This window comes from Rhinolophus sinicus, linkage group LG14 (assembly GCF_036562045.2).
Source record: "Rhinolophus sinicus isolate RSC01 linkage group LG14, ASM3656204v1, whole genome shotgun sequence".
NCBI classification, from domain to species: domain Eukaryota; kingdom Metazoa; phylum Chordata; class Mammalia; order Chiroptera; family Rhinolophidae; genus Rhinolophus; species Rhinolophus sinicus.
Window position 1 is genome coordinate 28,842,613 of NC_133763.1, and position 25,569 is coordinate 28,868,181.

General features: G+C 37.0%; 1 protein-coding gene and 1 non-coding gene across 6 annotated transcripts in view; both read right to left on the bottom strand.

The window, feature by feature from the left end:
* SPIDR (scaffold protein involved in DNA repair) overlaps window positions 1-25,569 on the bottom strand; it is a 565,282-nt gene that overhangs the window by 353,124 nt on the left and 186,589 nt on the right. The window lies entirely within an intron of this gene.
* On the bottom strand, window positions 21,365-21,530 carry LOC141568763 (U1 spliceosomal RNA). Its single transcript, XR_012491960.1, has one exon. It is a non-coding gene; the product is annotated as a U1 spliceosomal RNA (small nuclear RNA).

Sequence of the window (25,569 nt, forward strand, 5' to 3'; positions counted from 1 at the left end):
TGCTGAGCATAGAGGAGAGGCCATGTGAGCACACAGCCAGATGACTGCTGCCTACAAGCCAAAAGGAGAGCTTTCACTAGAAACTATAATCACAGTAGCACCCTCATCTTAGAATTCCAGCTTCTAGAAATGGGAGAAAATAAACTTGTTTAAGCCACCCAGTCTATGGTATTTTGTTATTGCAGCTTGAGCTAAGACAGATGTTGGTATCTTAAAGTGGCGTGCTATTATAACAAATACATAAAAATATGGAAGCAGCTTTGAAACTGGGTAATGGGTACAGGATGGAGTTTTAAGGTGCGTTCCAGAAATATGGGAGTTAGGGTAATTCTGGTGAGGTATCAAATTGAAATGAAGAACAGGTTATTGAAAACTGGTGGAAACGCAATTGCTATGGACTGAATGTTTGTGTCCCCTCAAATTCAAATGTTGTCTTAATCGCTAAGGTGATGGTATATGGAGGTGGGCTTTTGGGAGGTAATTATGTCATGAGGGTGGAACCCTTGTGAATGCGATTAGTATTCTTATAAGAAGAGACACAAGAGAGATTATCTCTCTTCTCCATGTGAGGATATAGTTGAGAAGGCAGCTGTCTACAAATCAGAAAACTGTCTCATTGGTAACTGAATCTACTGGCCCATGAATTTGGACTTCCCAGCCTCCAGAACCATGAGAAATAAACACCTGTTGTTTAAGCCTCTCAGTCTACGATATTTTGTTATAGCAGCCCAAACTAACAGCAATTTTTCTTATGAGGTGTTAAAGAACTTAGCTGAATTGTGTTCTATGTTTTGTAGACAATAGAACTTGTGAGCCATGAGACTAGATATTCAGCAAAGATTTCCAAGCAAAATGTTAAAGGTACAGCCTGGGTCCTCCTAACTTCTTATAGTAAAATATGAGAGGAGAGAGATGAATTGAAAGAAGGGAGCAGAACGTCAAGATTTGGAAAATTCTCAGCCTATCCATATTGTAAAAAAATGAGAAAGCATGCTGGGAAGAGAACACTAAGGGTATAGCTAGACTATCACTCGATAAAAGAGATTATAGGATTACATAAGCAGAAACACTGCCAGTTTGAATTGAAGGAGTCTGAGGTCAGAGGAAATGAAGGAAGGTTGTTGGACTTCTTACATCCCACAGGACAGGGTAATAAAGCTCTTCTGTGAATGTGCATCATCCTTCAATAAAGAGAAGAATGACCCAAAGGCAATTCAGAGATCATCAGGGCTGCCACTCTCACCACAGGCCCAGGGGGCACGACTGAATATTTCTCCTGGGTTTTAAAGGGTGGGGCCACCTCATTGTTTAGGTGGTCCAGATGCTCCTTCCCTGCCTAGGGGGTGGCTCGCAGAGGGCCACAAGGGTAAGAGGTCCAACAGAGCCGTTATGGGGTGACTGAAGGGCAGAGAATTGAACCCAAGAGGAATTTTCTTCAGCCTTAAAATCCAATGGAATTTGCCTCAGTAGTCTGGACTTGCTTGGGACTTATCACCCCTTTTTTCTGCCTATTTTTTCTTTTTGTAATGTCTATTCTATTATCTGTCCCAGCATTGTAGTTGGAAGCAAATAACTTGTCTGGTTTCAGAGGCTCACAGCTGTTGAGGAATTCTGCCACAGGATGAATTGTACCTAGAGTTTCACTGGTATCTGAATGATGATACTGAGGTAAAACTTGGACTTTTGTCTTTAGGGTTGATGCTGAAGTGAGTTAAGACTGTGGGGATTGGTGGGATGGAATGAATGTAGTTTGAATGTGAGAAGGACTTAAATTTTGGACAAGGGGTGGAATGTTATGGATTGAATGTTTGTGTCCCAAAAAATTCATATGTTGAAGCCCTAACCCTTAGTTTAGCTGTATTTAGAAACTGGGCTTCTACAGAAGGAACCAAGGTTAAATGAGATCATAAGGATGGTGCCCCTGATTCAAAGATAGGATTAATGTCCTTATAAGAATAAACATCAGAGATCTCTCCTTCCTTATGCACACAAATAGGTCATGTGAGCACACAGCCAAACGGCAGCGGCCTACAACCCAGGAAGAGTCCTCACCAGAATTGGATCATGCTGGCACCCTAATCTAAGAATTCCAGTTTCTAGAGCTGTGAGAAATAAATGGCTGCTGTTCATGGCACTTAGTCTGTGGTGCTTTGTTATCGCAGCCCAGGCTGACTGAGACAGGGGGCTACTACAGGTCAAACTTTCCAAAGTGTGATAGATATATAGATCTAGCTAGTGTGCATACTGACCCCTTCTACTCTGAAGGAAGGTCTTCTTTATCGAAAAATTTCCTCATTTAAAACCTTACTTCATAGCACTGTAGGTAAGGTAATATTTTGGGCTCGAAAAATAGGATTAAAATGGTGGCCAAAAATCACACTGAAAACAACTTTTGAAAGGTCATATGGCTAAAGAGAAATTACAGAACTAGGTATTTAAATATGTCTATTTTTATAAATGTAACATCAACTGAAAAATAAATAAATATGGTGAGAAAAATTTCAGGAACCCAATTATAAAATAAAAAATTACTAATTGTGGATGGTTAGTACAGTCCTCTCTAGAGTTTACAATCTCACACCCACCCTTCTCTAAACAATCATGAAGAAGGCCAGAATTGCAATGTGCCTCTGTATAGAACAGCAGGCCCACCGAAAGGCCAAAACACTGTAAACCTGTGTGGCAAAAAGAGCTAAAAATATACTTACTGGTGTTCTAACAGAATCCAGGGTTCCCTACTGCCATGCAATTCTTGATACTTCAATGTCAACCCTTAACCCCTTTCCTTTGTAATAACAACTACTAATATAGTCTAACGAAAACTTCTAACTCATCAGTTAAGTCACTTTAAATTGGGTCCAAATAGGCAAAATCTACAATTAGCCAGAGCAACGTATGTCAGACTTGCTAAACAAAAGTGGATACTTTAGTCTTGGTTATCTCCTTCCAACAACATTGTAATAAACACTAATAGGGAAGAGGGAAAAGGATACGAGAAACAAGGTTAAGGATTAAAATGAGATGATGTCATAAACGTGCCTCTCTTGAAAGTCATGCAGTGAATGATCAGGGAATGCCAATCATGGAAAAAAAGGTTCAGTAAAACACAGGGACTAAGAAGCAAAAAATGCTCTGCGAATGATTTTACAATCAACAATATACAAGGCAAGGTAATACATCAACACAGAATTTTAAAAGTAGAAAAGCTTAACAAAGTCCACTTTTCTCAGTAAAGAAACTGAAGCACAGATCAAGTGACCAGATAAGCCTTTAGCTCCAACAGAATTGAGACCAGAACAGATTATTTCCTAATTAGGACTATTTTTGCACTCTAGTGTCATGAAATATTTTTAAATTCACCACTGACATTCACTTATTTACTTCATAAATACTTCCTGAGATACCAGGCACTGCTCAGGGTTGCTGGGTAAGCCCTATACATCTTTGCACTTATTATTTACTTATATTTTGTGTAATTACAACAAGATACTGGAAGAATAATTATAGACAAAGAGAGAAAACTGCATTAGGCCTAGTGGTCAAACTTTGTATTATGAAATTCCACAGGAAGGAGGTATTTAGTGTTGTGCACATTTAGTAAGGTGGCATAGAAAGGTGGCAGTGGGAAATGGGCTGTATGATAGGCTGGGAGCACGACCAAAAATGTCACACTGGATAGTTTAAAAGTGATGAACATTTATTCCAAGGACAAGAGTCAGTCAACGGAAATTTTTTTTTAAGTAAAAAATGGTATTATCAGATTTGCCTCTCGGGATGAGGAAAGGTCAGTGGCAGGGAAACCACATGGAGACTGATATAACAATTTAGACACGTAAGAGTATGGGCCTGAAGTAGTAGCAGAAGGGATAAATAAAGAGATCTTGCTTGAGAGACAGTTTTGAAGTAGAATCATCAGAATCGAAGGAACAGATGAATTGAAAAAATATTCAAGAAAGTGCAATTAATGGACCAAGGAAGGCAAATGCCAGGGCATGCTGAGTATGAGGGGCCTGTAGGATGCTTGGGTGCAGGTGTGGCTGGCAATGCCAGCAGGACACAGTTACCAGACTGCCCGGCAGTCCTAGGGGAGGCAACATGGAGAGCCCCAATCACCCAGGAAGCGCACAGAGAACAAGAAGAGAGCAAAGACAAAAGCCTGAGGAACACCTATTGAAGCTGTACACAAGGAGGAAACAGCAAAGAATCAAAAGGAAATGAACATGGGAGGAGGTAAACCAAGAGGGTGCACTGTCCTTGAAAAAAGGGCAGCCAGCTGTGTGAGTGCTGCATGAAGACAGAAATTAGGAATGATGATTTCTGTACACTGGTGGAAATGACGCCGCATCAAACTGGGATGGAAGGGGGGGAGGTGAGAGTAGATCTCAGACTATTCTTTTAAATCACTATAACAACACAAAAGCAGTTTCCATTTTTTTCCACTTTACAAGCTATTCTATTAATGCAGGAACTTGTTTATTCTGTTTGCAAGCTGAAAAGTTTCCTATTTTGTAACAGAAAAATTTACCACTGCATCTGTTGAGAAAGACAAGTCATACTGTATGATAAGCAGCAACACATTCCTGGATGACCTTCTTAGATCAATAAGATTTGTGCTGCATAGGCTATCAGAGCAGGGTCAACTCACTGTCCCTTGTAGATCTCTCCTGAAAGATGAGGAAAAGATTGGACTTGTACTTTCAAACAGGTTCTTCCAGGCCATAGAATCCCAAATGGAAAACCTATAACTTTTTTGAAAATAAAAGTGAGCTGAACAAGTTTAGAAAACGAGACTGATGGAAAGGTTGTTAGGCAGAAGGAGGCATGAGCAACAGGAGGGGTGGGTGATAATATAACAAGTGCTTTGCACTGCTCAGATCTACTCTCCACGGACCACCCAGGTCCTCCAACCCCTGGGGACTAATATTGTGGTTAGAACATCCTGAAAAAAGGGAAGTAAAATCCATCTAGAATTATATTGTTTTTGATGCCTGCGCAGAATATTAAAGCTTACCCTTGGTTTAACCTTAGCCTCATTATAATATAGTTACAATAAAATAGCATTGCACTTTTAACTCCTCCCCCAGCCCTGCCCCCACCTCAACCCCACTGTGGGTTCTTCTGTGTACCTTATGGGTAAGGGCATACGCACAATGGAATGGGTTATATAAGCTACACATGAAAATCAACTGACCCAAGTCTGCACGTCACATGCAGAGCTGGTCCAGAGCCAACAATACAAAGCTCAAGCCCCAAACCCTTCAGGGCCATTGTCTCTCTTGACTTGGCCTGTTCTTCCCTTAGAAGGTATCCTAATAAACTTTCCTTAATCTATACTTTCATATTTGCTTGTTGTCATGCAGCAGCTTAACATCTGTCCCCTCGTGCCTATCCCTAAAGAAAGGAGAGTCTGTGAGACGGATCCTTTCAGGGACTTTGCTTCACCTTTGTGTTACACTTCATGTCTCTCTGTTTGGCCCCCAAAAGATGGTTGGTCAGCCAATGACAGGTAAGATTCCTCATGGGAGGAACAACCCAAGCCAGGTGGAACCGTGTGGGGACCACCAGGAGAACTCACGGGGTCGAGAGAGGTGGGCACAGCCCCCACCTTCCCCCGGCTAAGGAGAGCGTCCGCCTCTGTGGCTATATTCCTTCCCACAACCTGCTTGGGAAGTGAGCCAATGATATGATAACATCAGTTTTCCTTCCATTCTTAACAATAAGTTTTAGCATAAAGGATTTGTTCCTGGGGAGGCACACATCATAATTGTTAAGACATCACGGGACTTTTGATTCCGACTGTTTGTAGGCAAGGGTGATTGATTTGAACCAGTTTTCTGGTATGATGTATGATCATGACTCACAGACCGTGGAGAAAACAATGCTACTTCTTTGTGTGTTCATTAATAACAGCCAGAAGGCGGCCCGATTCGGGGCTCTCAGTCCTTTGAGGCTGGGAGACCCTTGGCCCCGTTTCATAACTTTCTTGATTTCTGTTTCTTTCTTAACCCTTCGTCGCTCCTTCTTGTTCTCTCAGTGCCCGTGTTGTGCTGGTCGCGACATTTGCTGAACTGTAATTCTTTACTGCATTGGCAAAAGGACCAAACCGCTACTCCAGTAACAAGCTTAAGATGACATACACAAGATTTCACAGCATGACAAATGCCAGTGTGATACTGAAATAGGCTAAGGACAAAAATGACAATTGGTTGAACAAGCCAAAGAAAATGTTTCCTTGTCAATATCAATACTTTCCTAAAGGTTAAAAACACGGTTTTTAATATATAGATTTTTTTTTGGTCATTAATGAGGTCCTAATTTAACACTATGAATGAATTTTTACTTATCAAGCTGCATATGGAATTCAACAGGAAACATATTTTACCCACTATACAATTCACTCAGAATGGGCTACTTTTGTAGTCTTACTTTGGGATCATTTACAATGGAAAACAAATAAAAATTCTTTTAAATCTCAGGCCTATGTGAAAACAATCTTAAAACTGTAGTAGAGCTATTTTTCTTTTCATATAAGAAGAAATGGAGAAAGCATAAATTAAATAAATCTACTGGGAACCTGAAAGCATCATTTAATTCTGATATATTACCAAGCCTCATTTCATAGATTTTTAGGTAGAAAACTTCACAAGAAATAATTTATTTATAGGAATGAAGGTAAAAAAGATGTGGCAGAAGCAGCTAAGATGTGACAGATACGTTATCCAGAATCGAGTTTGGTATTATGTATCCCTTCCTCTGTCTCGGGCCCATCATTATTTTCAATCAAATTAAGAAATGACTTGATGTTAAGAAACTCAAACATGAACTCTTTACTCTTCTGTTAACTTCCACTTAAAATGATCATTATAAATTACAGGCACTTGGGACATGAAACCACAGCTCCAACAGCAGACAAAGTAACATCATAGTTTGCTTCCTGACTTGAATAACTCAGCTAAGAGTATTCATGTGAATTTTCCTCACCCGTGACTACAAAGAACCATATTAAATACCACCGCGGCACTGGAATGTGGCTATGGATATAAAAGGAAGGAAAAAATAAAGCTTAAACACTGTAATTGGCTTTCTGGTTTTATTGGCCAGAGGGAAGCTGGAGATAATCCAGAGACAGCTCCCTTAACCCCAGAGGAACGAGGAAGTTAAGAAAAAGAACTGCAGCAACACTTCTTCAGCCATATCAGAGCTACCCTACACAGACCAGGTCACAAGCAGTGTCCCTTCAATTGAAACAAAGGGAGTAAATAAGGCTAACCAAGGAGTTAAAAACATTTTTTAAATGATTTTTAAAGACTTTGAACTATAACACCAACAAACCTTCAATCCACGTCATTCTTATTTGTAAATCTAAATAACAATACATTTTTTAAAAACTTGTCATTATACCAAAACTCCCCTGTCCCAAAAGAAACTAAAGAATTTAAAAGGCACAAAACAGTGTCAAACATCAGCCAAATTAAATAAACAGCTCACCACACATCTCTCTTTCCTAGCTTTAAATACACATCATTATGAGACTTAGATTAATCATATGTATTTTCTAACAATTATTTTTCAAATAAATTAAGGGATCTTACTTTCCCAAACAACTTGCTTTGGTAGAAATAATCAGTCTAACACTTTCTACCTCAAGTTACCCTTTAATTATAAGAAAATAGTGAATCAAGGAAATTAGATAAAGCTTTAAGATGCATACTTATCTACAGAGAATTCTTGGCTCTTCTTTCTGCTCACACCAATGTTTCTATATAGAAAATGCTGGCCCTGACATTCCTTCTTCTTCTCTCAACCACTCAAATGATGAGTCTGGAACATGAACCCATTTCAGGGGCTCCCCAGCCTCAAAGGAGCCCCTTAAAAGTGGTGAGAAAGAGGCAGGTGCCAGATTTCTGGCTGACTGTTCACAACAAGGTTGAGGGGGCCCCATTGCAATGGGTGCCATGGCCACTTCCCCTAAAGTGAGCCAAAGAGACACTATGGCAGTGTTCTCACAGTCTCAGCTACCCTTTCCATCAGGAGCACAGACACACTCATGTAAGGTTCACACAGGTAATAAGAAGAGCTTCAGGAAGAGTGCCTAATAGGAACCTGTGGTGGTATAGGAGATTACAAAACCAAGTCTCTGAGTGTGTCCACAGCTAATCATGCTTAATGATGAAGAACAACTATTTTCTGCATTTTGAAAAACTGCCTCACTGGAAAAACCAGTCTCATTATTGAAATTTTCACTTCCTGACATAAACGTATACATTTTAGTACTTCATAAGTAAAATTCAGGGTGGAACACTTCAGTTTCCTCCCCCCACCCTGTTTTTTTTTTTTTGATAACAAAACCTTTCTCTAACAGTTTCCTTTTTTTTTTCTTAATTAGAGTTGACATTCAATATTATTTTATATTACTTTCAGGTGTACAGCATAGTGGCTTGACATTTATATAATTTATGAAGTGATCCCACAATAAGTCTAGTACCCACACGGCACCAAACATAGTTATCACCATATTATTGACTGTGTTCTTACGTTGACAAAAGAAATAAGAGACACAGTAAAACAAATGAAAATGAAACACAAATTAAAATATTATGGCCACCTACTATGAAAAAATAAAAAGAGATATGGTGCCAATTTTCTGTATTTGTCTAGTGAGTAAAAAAACACAAACCTTAATAGAAAACCATCTATTTCTATTATTTGCAGTAGTGGTTATAGGGGTACTTGCTTTACAAATACTTGTCAAGTTGCATACCTATGTTTTCTGTACCTTCTTCATGATTTATTTTGAAACAAAACAGTCATTTAAGAAAAACAAATGTTAACACAGTAAAGACACTGCAAATTAAAATTCTGTACACCTTAAATTTACATAGTGCTGTATTTTAATTATACCTCAAGCTGGAAAAATACAGAAGGAAAGAAAATATGGGCTATTCAAAAATCTCACTTAAACAAAATATAACTTTTCTTGTAAAAATTAATAAATACCTAAAACTCCACTGTTGCATAATTCTTTAGCCTTCTTCCTTTGATATTCTGGCCTGGAAACCAGACAGGTGCTGTAGGTATCCACTGTAAATCTGAAGCTCCCCTCCACAGCCTGTTCAGCATAGCACCCATCCCAACCCCTCACAGATCCTTCATTGTGCCAACCTGTGCCTATATTCTTTCTTTGCTTGTCGTCTATCTAAGGTGCTATAATACAAGTTGCATGAGTGCCAAGGACCAGATCTTGCTTATTCAGGGTGAATAGTGCATGGTACGTAGGAAGCCCTCAATAAGCACTTGTTGAATAAATAAATGAACAACTTGTCCAGCTCTTTATCTGTGGACCCTTTCCTGCCACCATCCCATCTCCACCACCAGATTCTAAGCACCAGTAAAATAGCAGAATGGGAAAAGAACATTTATTTCATGTAACTAGAATTTGAACAGAAATATGGGCACACAAAAATAATATCCTCTGCCTAAGTGATGTACGTGACAATTCTACACACACACACACACACACACACACACACACAAAACATATTCAACAATACAATTTAAAGGACACTTCAGGGGAATCAGAGTTTGCCAACCCAAAAGATGTCTTTTGAGATATTATTTTAAGCTGGTTATTTGCAAGATTCAGAGAAAACCTTTGACCTTCTCCCCAACTGCGTAGAAGAATTTTGAAAGAGGACATGCTCCAGGAAGGGAGCTATTATCATAAATAACTATAGTTTAATATGAACCAGTGTGTGATAGAAAAAGAGAGGAACCCAGTAAGGCCCTTTGGATCAAAATCTTCTCTGTGTCCCACTGTTAAAGATAAACCAGCAAACATTTATTTATCAAATACTTGCTTTTCTATCTCCATATGAATTGCCTTCCTGCCCTTTAAGTCCCAAACCACATAATCCCCTTTTCCTTAGCTCAAGATGGCATATAAGCCAAAACTGCCCAATGTGTCTTTGAGTCTCATTTCTTATGGAACCCCCATATATACATAATTAATTTAGTCATTTTCTCCTGTTAATCTGTCTCATGTTAATTTGATTATTAATCTAGCCAGAAAAATTTAAGAGCATAAGTAAATTTGATTTTCCTACCCCAACAGAGTCAAAGTTTTTTAACTAGCTAATTGAAGTAACAACAAACATTCTAAAAGCCTTTTGTTTAACAAGAATAGGCAGTAATAAACTTCATATTTAAAAGAGTAGAGGCCCTATCTCCCACACCAAACCACTGTTCTACATTTAACAAATAATCCCTGACTCTACTGAGTAGACAACAGAGCATCTGGATATTTTTATGATCTAGAAGGACAGCACAACTCTCCAGGGTCAATGTGAGGAGTGAGCAACAGGAAGACCTGTTTGTGCTAATACCTCCTCAAGTGCCTGGCAGGGAGGAGCAGTCAGTGAGCACCATCCGTCATGTGCATTATCAGCATCAATATGAACTCCATTGTCCTACTTATTTTATCATCTCTGAAAAACTTTCAGGTCTGGCATCCAAAAACTGAAGGAAAAAGAATAAATAGAAGATTACCACCCTCCCCCTCCCAAATTTAGAGACTATTCTCCAGAGGAGAAAAACACAACAACAAAAATACCCCCAAAAAAACAACAAAAACTTTGAAGAGGACATGTGTAATAAAATGTGACATTGGAAAAATAACGAAGGCAGTGAATATAATTCTTCAAAAATCACTGTGGGGAAAATGAAAAATAACACACAAAGAGTAGGAAATTAAAATTATAAAACAGAAAAAAGAGAAAATAAAAACTCTTGAAATCTGAACTTATTTTAATCAGATGCACTAATAGCTAGTGTATGGTTAAGTAACCTAATAAAGTCTGACAGTTGGATAGCTTTGTGTGAATTTATTTTAAGGAGACTCAGCAACTGATCTAGGTGAACCTATGTGACCTGCCTACCAACTAGATGGGGAGAGACACATACTAGGAGCCAGCTAGTGGTGTTAAATGAAAAGCAAAGTTTCCAAGGTGGCAGTATCAAGATGCTGTTGAGCAGTGCTGGAAAAGGCACTGACAGAAGTTATAGTATTTTGTGGCCTACACTTTACAAAGTTTCAGCTGATGATGACCCAGTGGCAAAAAGGTGAATAAAATAAAAATCCTAACACAAAAGCTATTAAGTGCTAATACCAATAGGAATAACTAAGTTCATTCTTTGCTCTTATTATACTAATCTAAATTCAAGACAGCATATTTATTACTTTTGAACACATACACACGCATATACACGCACAGAAAACCTACAGTATTTCTACCTTCACAGGCATAGCAAAGGATGTTCTGAAGTGAGGACACACACAAACATACACACATACTCACTGACCACTCTCAATATATCTGATAACAGCAAGTTGAGGGGAAAAAATAATTCAGAGAGAATTCTGCTTTGGACAACAGTAAATGCTACTGCACTTTATTAATTTTGCTTGTGTCTTCATTTTCCCCCCTACAATCTTCTATATTATGTTTAGAGGGAAATTTAGGAACAAAAATCTCATAAAAAATAATTTATCTGAAGTGCATCATTTTTTTTGGCTTTACTTTTTTTTCTCTTTAATCTCTTCCTGAACAATACAAGAAGTTCACTGTGTTTTTTTCCTCTCAGAATATCTGTAACTATTTTAAGTTTTAGAAATTTAGATATCAAACGTATTGTAAAAATATATTTTGTACTATTACTAGACAGAAGTCTAATAAGGGAATTGGTGTACAGCCTTCACTACACTCACATTTACAGAACTCAGTCACATCACAGGCTCATGCTCTCAGTGCCTGTGTGAATCTGCCACCCAAACAATCTACCTAGAATTAGATGGGCTATGATCACAGGCCACTGAGGCAGACGGTCTGATGTAAATGTGGGTCCACCATCCACTAGACAGGCACACAGGACCACACCTATCCACATTTTCTTTGCCTCTAAAATAGAACCTAACTGAAATGGCTGCTGTGAGGATAAAACAAGTTAATAAGCACGTGAAACGTTTTAAATATTATTAAATAACTACTGGTCAATACCATCCAGGTAAATGACAAAGCAGTGTTGAAATACTGTTTCCCCTCAAAAACAAAGAATAAAGTAGTTCCTGAAGAGAAATCTAGGAAATATTTTTTTCTCGCCTCTACAATCATCCATTCTCTATTCAACAGTCACATTTTAAAATACATATTTCTAAGGCATCACATGGGAAATAAAATCTAATCATAGCCTTCAGGTGCCTGGTCTCTGCCTCCCTCTCTCTCTGTCATCTAACATATGCTTATACTTGTATACTGGCCTTTATGTACAACACATATGCTTATCTCTGTTCTTTAAACGGCCAAGTTCAATCTCTCCTTATTGTATCACAAACAAACAGCCAAGAAAATAGGAATATTTTAAATTTTATTCACGTTGGAAGAACCTTGAGATACATGTCTTTTAAACTAAAATGTACTAGAAGGTACAAACAAGGAAAACAAAATGTATTATTAAATGGTACAAGTGGGAGTTATGAAACAGTCCAGAAAAGTAAGCTATTCATCAGGAAGGAAAAGAAAAATTTAAATCCACAAATCAAAGGTGTTAAAAAAAAACTTTTTTAAGCCAGAAAGAATACTAGAGATATTCACTGCAATATTTCATATTAATATGCAATGTCTTACTAGACATGCACTTACCATTAACACCTGGCAACTGCACCCTTGATCGATTATACCAGAAAAATAAAAAACCTCTGTTTACTCAAAAACATGTACACAAATGTTCATAGCACCATTATTTGTAATAGCCAAGCGATCCAAATATCCTTCAATGGATGAGCAATTAAACAAACTGTGGTACAGCAATATCATGGAATACTACTCACAAATAAGAGGAAGCTAACTATTGATACATACAATGCTGGATGAATCTTAAAGAAATTATGCCAAGTGAAAAAAGCCAATCCCAAAAAGTTACATACCATATTCCATTTACATAACATTTTTGAGATCACAAAACTAGGGAAAAGATGAACAGATTAGTGGTCGGAAAGTATTAGAGAGGAGGGTGGAAAAGAAGTAGCAATGGCTATAAAAAGTATGACAGATCCTTGTGGAGATGGAACTTTTCTGTATCCAGCCTGTGGTGACGGGCACATGAATCTACATAAGGAGTAAAATTACATAAACAAACTACACACACATACATGAGTGCATGGGTGAATTGTATCCAGGATCAATATCCTGTTTGTGCTATCAACTATAGTTAGGAAAGATGTCATCATTGGGAGAAACTAGGTGTATGGCACAAGGTATCACTCTACTATTTCTTACAATTGCATTAGTTACATGTGAATCTACAGTTATCTCAAATTAAAATTATTTTTAAAAGGTAGAAAGATATGTTGGAGACATTCATTCAAACATTTCAAGTTAATAACTAGGCACCACATCCCTCTCAACTTATGGAGTAATTAAATAATATCCTTCAAATAGAAGAAATGTGAAAGAAAGGCCCCAAAGCTAAAAAGTAACAATATAAGGATTACATTTATAAAACATACTTTCCTATATATAAAGGAGATTAATAAAGATAGACTCAGTGAGATATGCTATACTTAATATTGAGAACAAAAAGCAAGACACAGTTCATAAAATTACTACTAAGTTCTAGATTTCTCACTAAACCTATTAGAAGAAAAGGAAAGCCAAGCTTGATGTCTTCACTTGTTCAGTCAAAATTAACCTAAAATGAATAATCCACTTGAGTGTATAAAAAATAAAATGGGATTCTGATTGTGGTATCATGTAAACCGAAAGGTACAACCAAACCATAAGGGAAAAGAGAAGATGCTGCCTTTGGTTGCTTTTCAACTACCAGATCTGGTAGTAATGAAACTGACCTCAAAATAATTCAGTGCTTCTTTATTTTCACCATCTACTCAATGATGACTTTGTGTAAGGGCTTGCAATAATCACATTTATTGATAGTACAAACTCTTAAGGCAAGGCACTATTACACTCATTCTGGATAGGGAAATTGAGAATGTTCGAGAGTTTAAATTAATAATATAGATATTTTAATAAATCCATCATAAATTTCAGCTGGGGGGAGAGGAGTAACTTCTATTTAAGATTTTCTTTTACTTTCTCAATTACTACAAATTATACAGACATGAGAAAATATAATCTTATATTCAAAGAGAAAACATTCTTCTGTCAGGGCACAAAGTAAACAAAACACTAAATAGTGCAATTTTCTTCCTAATATGTTTATAATAAGTTATATCAAAAGTAAATTAAAAAAATAACACGACTTATTACCTATACCAAAGGAAGGACCTAATAGACCAGAAAAATAAATTCATCTAACTGAAAAAAACCACAAACATGTAGAGGCTAAACAACATACTACTCTTAGTTCTTCAATCAATAAATGAAGAAATCAAGGAAAAGTTTTTTAAATATACACTGAGACAAATAAAAATAGAAACACAACAATCCAAAGTCTTTGGGACACAGCAACAGCAGTTCTAGGAGGGATATTTATAGTGATTAAAGGCCTAACTCAAGAAATAAGAAAAATCTCAAATAAACAATCTAAATGTACACCTAAAGGAACTACTAAAAGAAGAACAATGCCCAAAGTGAGTACCGTGTTTCCCCGAAAATAAGACCTAACAAGAATATAAGCCCTAGCATGATTTTTCAGGATGGTATCCCCTGAACATACGCCCTAATGCATCTTTTGGAGCAAAAATTAATGTAAGACCTGGTCTTATTTTCAGGGAAACACAGTAGAAGGGAAATATTAGAGATCAGAGCAGAAACAAATAAAATACTTAAAAACAAAAAATACACTAGAAAAGATCAACAAAATTAACGGCTGGTTCTTTGAAAAGATAAACAAAATAGATACACCTTTCATCAGATTCATGAAGAAAGAGAGAGAGCCCAAATATATAAAATCAGAAATGAAAAAGAAGTGACAAGCGAGACCACAGAAATACAAAGGATTTTAAGAGAATACTATGAATAATTATATGCCGATTTATTGGACTTCCTAAGAGAATAAATTCCTAGAAACATAACATTCCAAGACTGAATCTGGAAAAAAAAGAAAATCTGAACAGACTGATTACTAGTAACAAAATTTAATCAGTAATCAAAAAACTCCCAAGAAAAAGAAGTCCAGGACCAGATGGTTTCACAGGACCAGGTGAATTCTACCAAATATTAAAAGGATCATACACCATTAACAAGTTTTATCCCAGGGATACAAGGATGGTTCAATATCTGCAAATCAATCACTGTGATACACTATATAAACAAAATGAAGGATGAAAATCACACGATCATCTCAATAGATGTAGAAAAAGTATTTGACAAAATTCAACATCCATTTATAATAAAAACTCTCAACAAAGTTTTTAGAAACATACCTTAACACAATAAAGGTCATATACGACAGACCCACAGCTAGCATCATACTCAACAGTGAAAAGCTGAAAGCTTCTTTTCTCTAAGATCAGGTGTAAGACAAGGATGCCCACTTTCTCTGCTCTTATTCAACATAGTATTGGAAGTCCTAGCCATACCAATCAGACAAGAAAATAAAAGGTAACCAAATTGGAAAGGAAGAAGTAAATTGTCAGTATATGCAGATGACATGATACTATATATAGAAAACACTAAAGATTCCACCAACAAACTATTACAACTAATAAATGAATTCAGGCAAGTTGCAGTATACAAATTTAATATTCAGAAATACGTTGCAATTCTATACACTAATGACAAATTAACACAAAGAAATTAAGAAAAAACATCCCATTTCCAAAAAGAATAATCCCATGCATGAAAAAAATATAAAATACCAAGGAAAAAATTTAACCAAGGAGGTGAAAAACCTGTACTCAATAAAATACACGACACTGATGAAAGAAATTGAAGAGGATACAAACAAACTGAAGGATATACTGTGGTCATGGATTGGAAGAATTAACATCGTTAAAATGTCCATAATACCCAAAGTAATCTATAGATTCAATGCAATATCTATCAAAATACCAATGGCATTTTTCAAGGAATTAGAATAATCCTAAAACTTATATGAAACCAAATATGACCCCAAATAGACACAGAAATCCTAAGAAAGAAGAACAAAGTTGGATGTATCACGCTATCTGGTATTACACTATGTTACAAGGCCATAGTAATCAAAACAGTAAGGTGCTGGCATAAAACACAGAACAGAGCAGAGAGCCAAGAAATAATCGCACACTTTTGTGATCAATTAATTTAAGGCAAAGGAGTCAATAATAAACAATGTGGAAAAGATAGTTTCTTTAATAAATGGCAATTAATAATTGGAAAACTGGACAGATACATGCTAGAAATTGAAACAAAACCACTTTCTTATACCACATACAAAAATAAATTCAAAATGAATTAAAGACTTAAATGTAAAACCTTACAACATAAAACTCCTTGAAGAAAACATAGGCAGTAAGCTCTTTGACATAGGTCTTAACAATATTTTATTTGGATATGTATGGCTCCTTGGGTGAAAGCAAGGAAAAAACTCCATCAAACTAAAAATCTTTTGTACAGTGAAAGAAACCATTAACAAGACGAAAAGGCAATCTACTGAATATGAGTGATAGATACGATTTAGGGTTAATATCCAAAATACACGTATTTTAAAAACTCATACAACTCAACACTAAAAAAAATCCAATTAAAAATGAGCAGAGAACATAAATAGACATTTCTCCAAGGAAAACATAGAGATGGCCAATAGGTACACTAGAAGGTCCCTAACATCACTGATCATCAGTGAAAAGAAAATCAAAACCACAATGAGATATCATTTCACACCTGCCAGAATGGTTATTTTCAAAATGACAACAAATAACAAGTGTTGGGAAGGATGTGGAGAAAAGGGAACCTTTGTGCACTAAGTTAGTGCACGTACTATGGAAAACAGTATGAAGATTTCTGACAAAATGAAAAATAGAACTGCTGAATGATGTAGAAATTCCTCATCTGGATATTTGTCCTAAGAAAATAAAAACACTAACTCGAAAAGATACAAGCACACCTATATTCATTGTAGAATTGTTTACAATAGCAAAGGTACGGAAGCAACCTAGGTATCCATTTATTGATGAATAGATAAAGAAGTAGTACATATATAAAATTGAATATTACTCAGCCATAAAAAGAAATTTTGCTGTTTGCAACAACATGGATGGACCTAGAGGATATTACGATAAATGAAGTAAGTCAAACACAGAAAGTCACATACCATATGATTTCACTTACATGTGAAGTCTAGAGAACAAAACAAATGAACAAATAAAAGAAAACAGAAATAAACTCAAATATAGAGACCAAATTGATGGTTGCTAAAGGCAAAGGCAAGGGGTTCAGAAAAGGGGAAGGGGATTATGAGGTACCAACTTCCAGAATTCAAATGTTGATTCATTATGTGGTACACCTGAAACTAATATAATATTGTATGTGAACTATAAAAATAAATTTTAAAATAAAATTTAAAAAAGAAATTCATTTAAAATAAAGAATAAAAAACTAAAATCTAAATTCCAAAAATCTTCAGACTTCTAAGAGGAAAATCTATGGGAAATGGTCACATTCATATATCAAATTAATAGATTAATTTTTGGTTCCGGTGTTTTATTTTGCTTTTGTCATTTATTAAATACCCTCCCTCCTCAAATTTAAGAAGGGAAATTATAAGGAACATTTGGTGCTATTTGGTGCTTATGAGTCAAACAAAACATCTTTTCCCTCATCTTTCCAGGCACCCAGTCATACTTGGTATTTTTCTTTCAACCTCTAGAAAATACTCTCACAACTCTGTGCTTGAGTAGTTGGTCAATTCACTGTAAGGAGAAGCTAGAAAAACAACATACAGTGATTTCTAGTATGTATAAATATGAATAATTAAAAAAACAATCTGCCATCTTCCTATCAAAATCATAAGCTTTTAGGGCACCCTACACAAATCCACAAATAACACAGTCTACGCAACCTTTAAACTTATGTCATATGCAACTTGAATTAGTGCTGTCTAAAGTATGCAGTACAGACCTACACATTGGAAGACTACCTTTTCCCAAAGAAAAATCACATTTATATTAATATTTCTAATTTTGCTGATTCCTTAATTCCCTGCCTACTTAATTCTTTCTCCAGCCCAAACAGATAATCTAAAGAAGGCCTGCATGGATTAGTCAATAACATTGATTTGAGAGATACTTCAAATCTGCGCTTACTCATCTATATCATATATTCAACCTATAATTTCTTCATCTGGAAATTAAGGAAAGAAAACTCTATCTTAGAAGGTTATTTTAGATACTAAATGATTTAATACGTAGCAAGCCCTCTGCATTACACCTGGCAGAGAATAAACCTCCAAATATGATACAACTATAAGGGTAATGTTGAAGGAGGAAAGAGGACAAATGAAGCTATTTTTCCTATTTCTTAGGAATTTATGCTCCAAATAAAGTTTGTCCAAGTCTTGCTCTCACCTTGAGGATATCTACAATATTTCGAAACTATAAAGTCCACAAAATTCAAGAGAAGATACCTACTGGATACATAAAGTCCAATTTGGAGTATTTGGTTATTTCTCAATAGCACTATCAGGAGGAAATTGATAAAGAACTAACAAAATCATTTTCATGAGGTAGATTGTGGCATCATTGAAAGAGCATGGCATTGGGATTCAGAAGGCTGAATTTTTCCTTTAACTGGATGAATGACCTGAGGAAGTCATTTTCCTCCTCCAGGCAACATACTCTCAATCCCCCAACAAGGAGTTTAGAATAGAAGATCTCCAAGAACTCTTAAGAATTAGCATTCTACCTTTTTGGAGGGAAAGGAAAAAAGGGTGTGGCATGAACACCATCGTATGGCTCATAACCCCACCTCAACCTCTCAATACAAAGCTGATCTCTATCACAAAGAAATAAAAGTGACCTCACTGAAATCCAATAATTCAAATATTTATATCCACTCTCAAAGACATCCAAGCTTACCATTCTCTTAATATAATTACTTCAAAAGAAGGGAGGCAAAAGCAGAACAGGAGAGGAGCACATTTGAGACTTTTAGTGGCAAGGCAATATTTTCCTGGTTCAAGCAGAACAAAATAAATTTATGTTCATAGTACCCCAAATTAAATTCAAAATGATGAGTGACACAAAAAACAAATACAAACTATTTGAGAGATGGAGGTGAACAGATTATGGGAGAAAGCGATCACTCCAGATCAAGGTCATTCACATTTGATAGGTTAAGTATGCACATATATATCAATAAATAGAAGAACCTGAAAAGGTCATGAAAAATTAAAATTATCTTATATTGTAAGATGACAATGGTTCTTGTTAATTTTTATTACATGTCTAAAAAAATGATCATGAGTTAAGCATAGGACTGGCATAGTGCTATTGATTATATTCCACCCACAAGTGATTAGTTCAAGGACCAATATGTGTCTTAGTCAGATAAGTGAAAATCATTTCAGGATTTCTGGTAAAGTATTAGAAAAGAAAACCTTTTTTTCTTAAATTGGACTTGAAGCTGGAATTTACCACAGGGAGAGACCTGCCAACCTTTTCAAAACCAGTATGCTTGAAGCATGCTCTTCTCCCTCTGGCTTTCAATGATGAGTACTACATACCAGGTGTGATAAAAAAAATACGGTGAATGTTTAAACAAAAAAAAAATTATTACAGAATAAGACACATTGCCATTAATCCCCCTCAAAATACTCTCCCTACTTCAAACACACTTATCCCATTGTTTTAGTCACTTTCTGAAGCAGTTCTGCAAGTCCTCTTTTGGGAGTGTCTTTAGTTGCACTGTCATGGCTGCCTCGATGTCCTGAATCATTTCGACTTTGGGAAACAGCCTGAAGTCTCAACATGCCAAATCCAGTGAATAAGGTGGATGATGACACACCGTAATGTTTTTATTTGACAGAAATCACCATACAAAAGCGATGTGTGACGTGGAGCCTTCCATTGTGATCAAGAAATATGGTGAACGCTGCTGCTGAGTGAGTGCCATCCACTGGAAAAGCAAGGATCTTCTAAATGGGAAGCGGCACGTTGAACTTTAGTAATAGTGTGTGACAAGTTTCAACTTGTTCAGTGCAGTCAGTTGGGTGTGAGCTGCGGTTGAGCGAAGGCATGTTTTAAAGTGTACTGTAAATCATCCTCCATCAAGACAACGCTCTGTGGCACACATCACTTCTGGTACAGTGTTTTCTGTCAAATAAAAACATTACGGTGTGTCCTCATCCACCTTATTTACCGGATGTGGCACCATGTGACTTCTGGCTCTTCCCCAAAGTCAAAACGACTCAGGACATCGAGGCAGTCACGACAGTGCAACTAAAGACATTCATAAAAGAGGACTTCCAGAACTGCTTCAGAAAGTGGAAAGATTGATGGGGTAAGTGTTCAAAGTAAGGTGGAGTACTGTGAGGGGAATTAATGGCAATGTGTCTTTTACTGTAATAAATTTTATTTAAACATTCACCATATTGTTTGATCATACCTCGTAATATTCTAATACAAGAATGTGAGAGAAGACAGTTGCTAAACAATAGCTGGGAAAGACTTTAAGTTAATAAATTAATTCAGACAAGAATTGAAAAGTCTTCCAAAGATTGAAAATATTAATTCAGTGTTCCATCCAGCATTCTAGTTCTTACACTCTAACATTCTAGGATTACACTCCAACATGTGCAAGATAACCTATGTGTCTATTAAACTACATATACCAAGTATCACCCTGGACCGGCTACATTAAAAAATTTTTTTTTTAATTTTTCAATTACAGTTGACATTCAAATCTTATGTTACTTTTAGACGTACAGCATAGCAGTTACACATTTATATAACTTACAATGTGATCCACCAGTAAGTCTAGTACCTACCTGGCACCAAACATAGTTATTACACTATTACTGACCACATTTCCCTATACTGTATTTTTCATCCCCATGACAATTTTCAACTGATGATTTGTACCTCTTAATCCCTTCACCCCTTTCACCCAGACATGCCAAGCCCACTCCCTTCTAGCAATCATCAGTATGTTCTGTACATATACATAAGTGTGTTTCTTTTGTTTATTTTGCTTTATAGATTCCGCAAATAAGTGAAATCATACAGCATTTGTCTTTCTTTATCTATTCTTATTTCACTTAGCATAATAGTTCCTAGGTTCATCTACGTTGTTGAAAATGGCAAGATTTAATTCACCTTTATGGTCAAGTAATAGATATAGACAGATCACATCTCCTTTTCTTTTTTTTTTTATATGGGAGAGGGCGAATGCAGTCCCCCACTACCACAAATTATGCAGTCGAGTTTTCCACATTTGGAGAAAATCGCAGGGGTCAGCACATCCGGAGTGCAATGGATTAAGCCTCACCCTGGGAAAACCACCTTCGTGATCATGGTATCTCCCCTGCCAGGTAAGTATTTTTTTTTTTTTAAATTATGCAACTAGTCATTTTATTGAATGTAGGCAAGGAAAAAAATGCTGCAAGACTGCTCTTTTAACATTCTATCCCTTACAGACCCTTTCCGGCCCAATACTTTTCAGAGACCAGCCGATCCCTCTTCTCTCTTCCCCAGTACTTCCCCTCTGTGAACATATATTCCCAAGCCCTAATGAAACTCAATATGAATCACTAACCGGAGCAAGCTAAACTAGAGGCAGTTCTGTGTAGCAGAGAAACATCTTTGGCTTACAAACTCAGATTCATCACCTACCACGATAGTCCAGAGTCCTGGCCACTTGGGCGGCACCTCCACTTGCCGCTTTCAACACTACTAGCCACCCTGATTCTTAACCACAGACTAAATGGCTCCGCTCATCTTCTTTATCCAATCTTCCATCGACGGACACTCAGATTGTTTCCATGTCTTGGCTACTATATATAAAAATGTCTTTCTTTGGAAAGATGATTATTAATAGATTTAGAATAGATGACCTTGTCCACCCACCTCTGGACCCACTCCAGATGGAGAGACAACCAGGAAGAAATCATGGAAAAAAACAATTCTTTGAAGAGCATTTTATGAATTTGACTCCAAAGCCAAGGGAAGTAAAAGCTAAAATCAATGAATGGGACTATATTACACTTAAAAGCTTCTGCACAGCAAAAGAAACCATCGACAAAATAAAGAGGCAACCAACTGAATGGGAGAAGATTTTTGTAAACAGTGCTGCGGATAAGCGGCTAATATCCAAAATACACAAGGAACCCATGCAACTCAACAACAGAAAAACAAACAACCTAATTGAAAATTGGGAAAAACTGAAGAGACATTTCTCCAAAGAGGACATAAGAATGGCAAATAGACATGAAAAAATGTTCAACATCACTAATCATCAGAAAAACGCAAATAAAAACCATAATGAGATATTACCTCACCCCAGTTAGAATGCCTATCATAAACAAGACAAATAGGGACAACATAGGAATGGAGGCACTGAGGCGGACTTGAGTTCTCCTCCAGATGTTACGACAAAGCGAACTTCTATAACCCATCAAACGACTCTCTGCTCATCACACAGAACAGCTAAGAGACTCGTACGAGGATTACTTGAAGGTGGGCAAATTAGAGGAGCAGGGGAAGAGAGAAGGGAGAGGAGTGGACACGCGACCGACATCCGCAGCTGCCGAGACAGAGGGGATCCCAGGATGGAACTGAGACCACGAAAGCCAGGAGGTGGACTCCTTCCACGCGACCCACAGCTGATCTCTCCTGCCGAGAGAGCAGCAATTCCAGCATTTGAGGCAGTAACCTCAGCTGAGACCTCCAGTCGGGCCCTAGGTCTCACAAAGGATGTAAACTCCATACCTGGGCCCCTCCCCCACTCTACCAATCCTACTCCCACCCTTCCAGAGATTTAATCTGGTCCCTGAATTGAGGAGTAGTGTCAGATTACAGAGGAGCCCTATTGCTCAGTATCTGAGAAGACCAGTGTGCAGTTCTGACCCAGGGAAGAGGCTGGGAAGAGTGTGTCACTGCTGGGCTGGGAGAGAGAAGACCTCTCCCTCCCCAGCCCCAACCCTTTCTGGCCTGTTTAGGGCAGGGCACTTACAAATGAGCCTAGTCTTACAATTAATCAGCATAGGAGACAATCCCACCTACTCACAAGCTAAAAGTAATTAAAGATCAACTTTAACAGGACAATATACACAACACAAGACTCACCTTTGGAGCACACGCCCAGAAGAAGAGGGAAGTGGTGCAAGTCAAATATAAAGGACACATAATACATAAGATAACCCAGCAAAAACTAAGAACCCTAGGGTATCTACCTAATACATTGAAGCAAACACAGGGAGTCAGCCAGAATGGGGAAACAAAGAAACATGTCCCAAATAAAAGAACAGAAGAAACCTCCTGAATTGGAACCACACAAAATAGAGGTAATCAACCTATCAGAGACAGAGTTCAGAACACTGATGATAAGAATATTTAAGGAACTTAGTGATGACATAAAGCTAGAGAAATCATAATGAACAACCAGTTAGAACTAAAGAATATAATAACTGAAATAAAGAACATACTTGAAGGAATTACCAACAAGTTAGATGAAGCAGAGGATCGTATCAGCGACTTAGAAGAAAGTTAGCAGAGATCACCCCAACAGAACAACAAAAAGGATAGAATACAAAACAGTGAAGATGGTTTAAGAGACCTCTGGGATAACATCAAGCGCAACAACATGCACATCGTAGGAATACCAGAAGGTGAAGAGAGGGAGCAAGGGATCGAGAACATACCTGAAGTAATAATGTCCGAAAAATTCCCTAATCTGGGGAAGGAAACCAACATAAAAGCCCAGGAAGTGCACAGAGTTCCTACCAGGATAAACCCAAACAGGTCCACAGCAAGTTAAAATAGCAAAGGTTAAAGACAAAGAGAATCCTAAAAGCAGCAAGAGAAAGATAAAGGGTTACACACAAGGGAACTCCTGTAAGACTATCAAACAAAACATTGAAGGCCAAGAAGGAGTGGCAAGAGATACTCAAAGTGATGGAAAACAAAGGCCTACAACCTAGATTGCTTTATCCAGCAAGGCTATCATTTAAAATTGAAGGAGAGATAAAGAGCTTCCCAGAAAAGAATAAGCTAAAGGAATTTATTACCACCAAGCCAGCATTGCAGGAAATATTAAAAGGGCTTCTGGAAACAGAAGAAAGATGAAAACAATCTAACTACAAATTTAAAAAATGGCAATAACCATGTACCTATCAATAATCACTTTGAATGTAAATGGATTATATGTTCCAATCAAAAGACATAGGGTGGCTGAGTGGATAAGAAAACAAGACCCTTGTATATGCTGTATACAAGAGACTCACCTCAGATCAAAAGACACACATAGGCTGAAAGTGAAGGGTTGGAGTAAGATATTTCATGCAAATGGAAATGAGAAAAAAGCTAGAGTTGCAATACTTATAACTGACAAAATAGACTTTAAAATAAAGAATATATTAAAAGACAAACATGGACACTATATAATAATAAAGGGATAGATCCGACAAGAGGACATAACCCTAGGAAACATCTATGCCCAACATAGGAGCACCTGAATATATAAAACAGATATTGACTGACATAAAGACAGAGATCAACAGTAACACTATCATAGTAGGGGACTTCAACATACCTCTGACAACAAGGGACAGGTCCTCCAGACAGAAAATCAATATGGAAACAACGTCCTTCAATGGCACATTGGACCACTTAGATTTAATCAATATTTTCAGAACATTTTACCCCAAAACTGCAGAATACACGTTCTTCTCAAGCGCACATGGAACATTTTCCAAGACAGACCACGTGTTAGGCCGCAAAACAAGTCTTGATAAATTTAAGAAAATTGAAATCATACCTATTGTCTTCTCTGACCACAGTGCTATGAAATTAGAAATGAACTACAGGAAACAAACTGGAAGACACACCAATTCATAGAGACTGAATAACATGTTGCTAAATAATGAATGGGACAACCATGATATCAAGAAAGAAATCAAAAGGTATCTCGAGACAAACGAAAACACAGTGACCCAAAATCTAAGGGATGCAGCAAAAGCAGTCCTAAGAGGGAAATTCATAGTATTGCAGGCCTACCTAAAGAAACAAGAAAAATCACCAATCAACAGTTTATCTTCACACGTAAGGGATCTGGAACAAGAACAACAAAATAAGCCCAAGGCAGTACAAGTAAGGAGACAATAAAGATCAGAGCAGAAATAAATGAAATAAAACCAGAAAAAAAACACAAAAGATCAATGAATCAAAGAGTTGGTTTTTAGAGAAGATAAACAAAATCGACAAACCTTTAGCCAGACTCATTTAAAAAAAGAGAAAGAGGACCCAAATTAATAAAATCAGCAATGAAAAAGAAGTGACAACAGGTACCACAGAAATACAAGAAATTTAAGAAATTACTATGAACAACTATATGCCAACAAATTTGACAATCTGGAAGAAAT